Here is a 6,093-nt window from a genome sequence, read left to right as displayed (position 1 = left end):
AAATTTGATCCATTAACAATCCGGAATCCACCCGAGGCCCCCTAGACCCCGTCCAATCACACCAACCAGTCCCAAAACACATTACGGACTTGATCGAGGCCTCAAATCATATCAAACAATGCTAAAATCATGAATCGACCTCCAATTCAAGCTTAATGAACTTTAGAATTTCAAACTTCTACATTCGATGCCAAAACCTATCAAATCGCGTCCGATTGACGTCAAATTTTGCACACAAGTCATATTCGATATTACGGACCTATTCCAACTTTCGGAATCAGAATCCGACCCCGATATCAAAAAGTCCACTTATGGTCAAACTTCTAAAAAACCTTCAAATTTCTATCTTTAGCCAAATGACTCCAAAACGACCTACAAACCTCCGAATTCACTTCCGATCGCGCTCCCAATACCAGAATTACCATACGGAGCTATTCCTAGACTCGAAATCCCAAACGGACATTGATAACACTGAAATGCACTTCAACCCAAACTTATAAAATTCCTCTAAAAATGCTAACTTCCACAATAGGCGACGAAACGCTCCCGGGGTACCCAAAACCCGATCCGGGCATACGCCCAAGTTCGAAATCGCCATACGAACCTGCTGGAACCTTCAAATCCTGATTCCGAGGTTGTTTATCAAAAATCCAATCTTAGTCAATTCTTTCATCTTAAAGCTTTCGAAATGAGAATTCTCTTTCCAAATCAACTCCGAACTTCCCGGAATTCAATTCCGACCATGCGTACAATTCATAATACCTGAAGTGAAGCTACTCAGGGCCTCAAACCGTTGAACGACGCGCTAGAGCTCCAAATGACCGATCGGGTCGTTTCAAAAAATATCAGTACGTTATTCGAATTCTTTAAAAATATTATTGGGCATGTGCCGATACTTTTGTAGATGCTACTATGTATATATTGTTCGAATCATTAAAAGGTCACTTAATATGTGTCAGTACTTTTAAAGGATTCAACACGAATATTACAAATATTTTTAAAACATTCAAGCAACATAGGTAAACTTCAGGTGAGAAATAATATTCAACTTACAAATTGGTATTTGTTTATGTGGTGGAGAACAAATTTGAATTTTAACTTGAATTTGTTCTCTTTTTGTTGTTTGAAGATGTATCTCAAGTAAAAAGATTGTCACTAACATTGTTGAGTTAGGTTAAAGTGAAGAAAAAACTCTTGGTAAAAGTTACTTGTATCTGATTGACTCAAGATTCATTGAACTACCATGTTCAAATTCTTCGCTAGATCCATTTCTTTTCAATGTTGTTATATTCCGTTGGAATTTTTGTTGTATCTTAGTTGTAGTGTAGTTGATTATTTGGAAAAACCAGCTAAGTATTATTAGCTTTGTCAGCATGTGTTATTTCACAACGAATCATTTTATGAATTTTCTTTTTACATTAGTTGTTTTGATAAGATCTAGCTTTTTCTTTTTCCAATTCACTAATATTCAAATTTTGCGAACTTCATTTTTTTAAGAAATTACAATTTTCCAAACACGAAAAACACTTTAGAAACTTCTTTTCAACTTCATTTTCAAATTAATTTAGAAATTACAATTTTCCAAATACGGAAAATACTTTAGAAACTTTTTTTCAACTTCATTTTCTAATTAATTTTTCTCACCTTTTTACTTCAATGGTTGTCCAAAAGGTATGCCGACAAATTTATTGTGGTGCTAACTAACAACTTCCAAACCGACCGGTCGTTTTGAGCTTTTGTACTTTGCTCGCCAGTTTTCGGGCATGACTAGCCTCGTGTGATGTATTATGACTATGTAAATCGTCGGTTTTGGTTTTCAGGATAATCGAAATAGATTTGGAAGAACAATTCTCAGTTTGAAGCTTTAAGTTTGAAAGGTTTGACCACGTTTTGACTTTTTAGTATTCAATCTCAAATTTGGATTTCTGTGATTTGGTTAGCTCCGTTAGGTGATTTTGGACTTGGGAGTGCGTCTGGAATGTAGTTTGGAGGTCCGTGGTAGATTTAGGCTCGAATTGGCGAAATTGGAAATTTGGCATTTTCCGGTCGGCAGTGAAAATTTTGATATCGGGGTTGGAATGGAATTTCGGAAATTGGAGTAGGTCCGGTGTGTCATTTGTGACGTGTGTGCAAAATTTCAGGTCATTCGGACGAGGTTTGATAGACTTTTTGATCGAATTCGGAATCGGAATTCGGAAGTTTTGGAATTCTTAGGCTTGAATCCGAGGGTGATTCGATGTTTTGATGTTGTTTTGAGCGTTCCGGAGGTTGGAACAAGTTTGAATGATGTTATGGGGTGTGTTGGCATGTTTGGTCGGGGTCCCATGAGGCTCGGATAAGTTTTGGAAGAGTGTTTGGAAGATTTTGGCATTTTGAGCATAAGCATGTAATATCCAAAGGTCCATTTTTAGTTATAGAGATTGAAATTTGATTTCAAGACTTCCGGAATTTTGATAATGAATTATAGGAGTGATTTGGAAAGTTTGGTCTAATCTCATCAAGTCGCGATTGGGTTTTTGACGCGAATCATGAGTTAATTGTTTAACGAGCGAAATGGGTATCGCACTGAGAAAATGAGCTCCGAATTGAGTTTCGATTGATGGACTATGTTCGTATTATTATTTTTGACTCATAGGAACAAGAATCATCGAATTCCGAGTTCGTATGATGGAGTTAGAGCCTTTTTAGTAAAATTAAAGACTGCTGGTGCATCAGATCTAGTGTGCACCTTTAGCGACCAGATTGGACCACTTTTAGCGACCGGAAATGGCTTTTAGCGACCACAATCGGGTTTATTAATGCTGTTCTGTTTTTTTAGCTCATTTTGACGTTTTTTTGGTGAAAGAACACGGCTTAGGGCGATTTTTGAGCAAGAAATCATGGAAATCTTGAGATTCGGAGCATTTGGAGGCCGAGTCGAGCGGTGAGGGCATTACGGAGTAGAATTTCATCCGGATTGAGATTCAGGCATTTCTGAACCCGGTAGCGGCTGTTGATTGCTCAGTGGCAGAGTCATCGGAGTTAGCAAGGTAGCTGCCCGACGTTCGCAACCCTGCTCTTCTCCCTCTTGTCTTTCTTAGACTATTTTTAGTATATTGTCAGACTTTTCGTTGTATTCAGACCTTAGTAGATGCTCGTGACTTGTGACACCCCGATGCTGGGCTTGTGTATTTATTCCGCACTGGTTATTTAGACTTATACAATGAGATTTCTAATTATTTAATGGCTTAAAAATGACGTTTTATAGAATAATGGTTTGATTTGGGAATTGTGTCGGCTGGCCTAGTTTCATGATAGGCGCCATCACGACCGGGTCGGTTTTAGGGTCGTGACAAGTTGGTATCAGAGCCTAGGTTACATAGGTCTCACGAGTCATGAGCAGGTTTAGTAGAGTCTCGCGGATCGGTACGGAGACGTCTGTACTTATCCTCGAGAGGCTGCAGAACCTTTAGGAAATCCTGCATTCTTGAATTCTTATCGTGCGTCCTTGATTTGGCTTGAAATGTAACTCTTGAAATTCCTTCCACACGTTCGTATACGCACATGAGTGCGCGGTATTAGCTGTGTAACGACGGCTTGTGATTTTTTGGTTGAGGAGCGAGATGTGATCTTGGCATGTTGATGATGGGCTAGTCTGGAGGACTTGAGGTCGGATTTTGCCTGTAGTTTGAGCATTGAGGTGTTTATTGTGTGAGCATGTGCTTTTGGATTAATATGTTCGGTAGTGTCCTTATTAGTGGAATTGATGGCTGGATGGCTACGTGATGAGCATGATGTGACTATGAGATGTGGTGATATGATTTGGATGTGACAAGAATGGGTCTGCTTGAGGGTAGAAAGAACTATTTGGTGCTTGAATTCCATCTTGATTTGATGTGTAGCCCCGAGTTATGGGTGTGTTGAAGGATCTTTCCATGTTTTCTAGTTGGGGAATGAAGTAGATTTCATGTCGTGATATGAGTTCAGACTCGGGAAGATTAAGTGATTGCATGATGCTTATGAAGGTGGAAGGGTATAAAGAGATGTTAGTTTAAGGCAAAGCAGGTGGGTTATCTCCTGCGGGGTGTTTTGAGGTTTGGATGATCCTTATGTTGTTGGTTGGGAGTCCTCTTTTACCAGTGAATTATACGTGCTGCAGTTTAAGTTTGGATCGCGTAAGAGAGTTGTCTTGACTATTACGAGGGTGAACGTGAGATTTTTGTGGATGATTAGAAGTACTAAATGGTTTGTGTTGCACGAGCTTATGAAGGGTTTAGCTGAGTCTCACTATGGTATTATGGTAGTAATAGAGTATGGGCATTATGAGTTTTGTATGTTTTGATCCATGGCTTTGAGCCAAGTGGGGTTGATCAGTTGATTGCGCGGTTATGTGCTGCGTTGGTTCCAATTTGGGGTATGCTAGTGAGTCAGTTATGGCTTACATAGGTTGAGATCGAGGATAACTTGAGTAAAGAAAATTTTGGACAAGGGTTGTGTTATGCTTTAGGGTATATGAGGAACATTGGATGATTTAGTTGTTATTTGTGAGGAATGTAATGTGTATGGAGTAGGGAAAATCCCTCAGCGGCTTAGAAGAATGGGTTACTTCCTTGGGTGTTGGAGTGCTAATGGGGGACATATCGTTCAGTCCGTTTGGTCAGTCTAATTGAGATTTGAGCATAATAGATGACTCTCGAGAATGGTTCCAATGGATTACGGTTTAAATGTATTAATCGGGGATCTTCGGGATGTGTAATTGGCTAGAAACTGAGAATTATATAGGAGGATGCCAAGACTTGTGGCATTTCTATATCATTATGGATTCTACATATCAATATCAGGAAGGTGAAGGTAAAGGCTTTAGATTTGCAGGAAGTCTCTTCAGGGTAAGTATTTTGAATGTGGTGCTTTTGGGGATATTTGAGGGAGAATTCAGCGGCTTATGAACCTTAGACGGTGTGGTGTTATGCTAAAGTTTGTGGGGCAAGTTTTGGTTAAGGATAGTGGTGTACTAGCACGGAAGTGTATCAATTTGAAGGAAATTCGAAAGGAACTCTTAGAATTAGGACAGCTCTGTAGTAGGTTGGATCGGCATGGTAACAAATATGATCGATTCTTGGGTGCTTATAATGCGGTGGGTTTCTACAGGTGTTTTGCGGCAATGCTCTTAGGTTTTGATGGCTTTCGTAGCTTGGTTGAGTTAAAGGAATTCAGTCCAGATGGTTGGGTTGTGTAATAGTGGGATTCAGAGAGTTCTTGATGGTTTCTACCACAGTTAGAGAGGTATATTTTCTACTGGCATGAGAAGCATGTGATGTGTAGTGATTTTCTTTTAGATGGGATCAAATGGAAAAGTTCTTGGCCGGTTGAGTACGTAGTTGCTTGTAGCTCGGAGTGGACTATGAAGTTCTTATGTTTTTCATAGGATGGCATGGTATATGAGGTATGTTGTGTAGGGTTAAGATTTGCGTGTGTAAGGTCGCGATTCAGTTTTGAAAGGAAGGTCATAAATTCTTAGGCAGCATGGATGGTTCTAGATGACTAGATAAATGAGATCACTGATTGGTGTGGCTTGATGAGGGTACACATTTCAGAAAGGGCGATGTGTTTGAGTTATGGATACTTCATTGGTATTGCGACACTATCTTGTCTGATCGACTGCTGATATTCGAAGTTTGCTTGGTGGCACAAAAGAATTTTTGGAGTACCCTCGTGGAATGATCGAGTATTAGAGGTGTGTTAGATATTCGGGCGGTGGATTTGGGATCGGATATGGTGGTGCTTTATGGACTTGGAGACTGGCAGTTCTCATAAACAGGTTATTTTTGTGGTTGTGGACTGCAAAGATGTGGGCAAAGCTAGTCAGATGTTGTACGTGCCATGATTCAGTCATTGTGAACTTTCAGTAAGTTATTCATCTATTGTGGGTGACCAGAGTTGATTTGGGGTTCATTGGTAGGCCTAATATAGATGGGTGTTCTGCATCGAGTCGGGTATGTTGACTCCAAACTGATATTGTTGAGGGATGTGCCATTCGATTGTCATTGAGCTTATTCGTGTTCGGGGAGATCTATGAGTTACCTTTCCGTGTTGCGAGGCGTTAGGATTTGTTGG

Source organism: Nicotiana attenuata, chromosome 9, assembly GCF_001879085.1.
Source record: "Nicotiana attenuata strain UT chromosome 9, NIATTr2, whole genome shotgun sequence".
NCBI lineage: Eukaryota > Viridiplantae > Streptophyta > Magnoliopsida > Solanales > Solanaceae > Nicotiana > Nicotiana attenuata.
The sequence above is the reverse complement of the archived record's forward strand: the minus strand, read 5'-3'. Positions refer to the sequence as shown.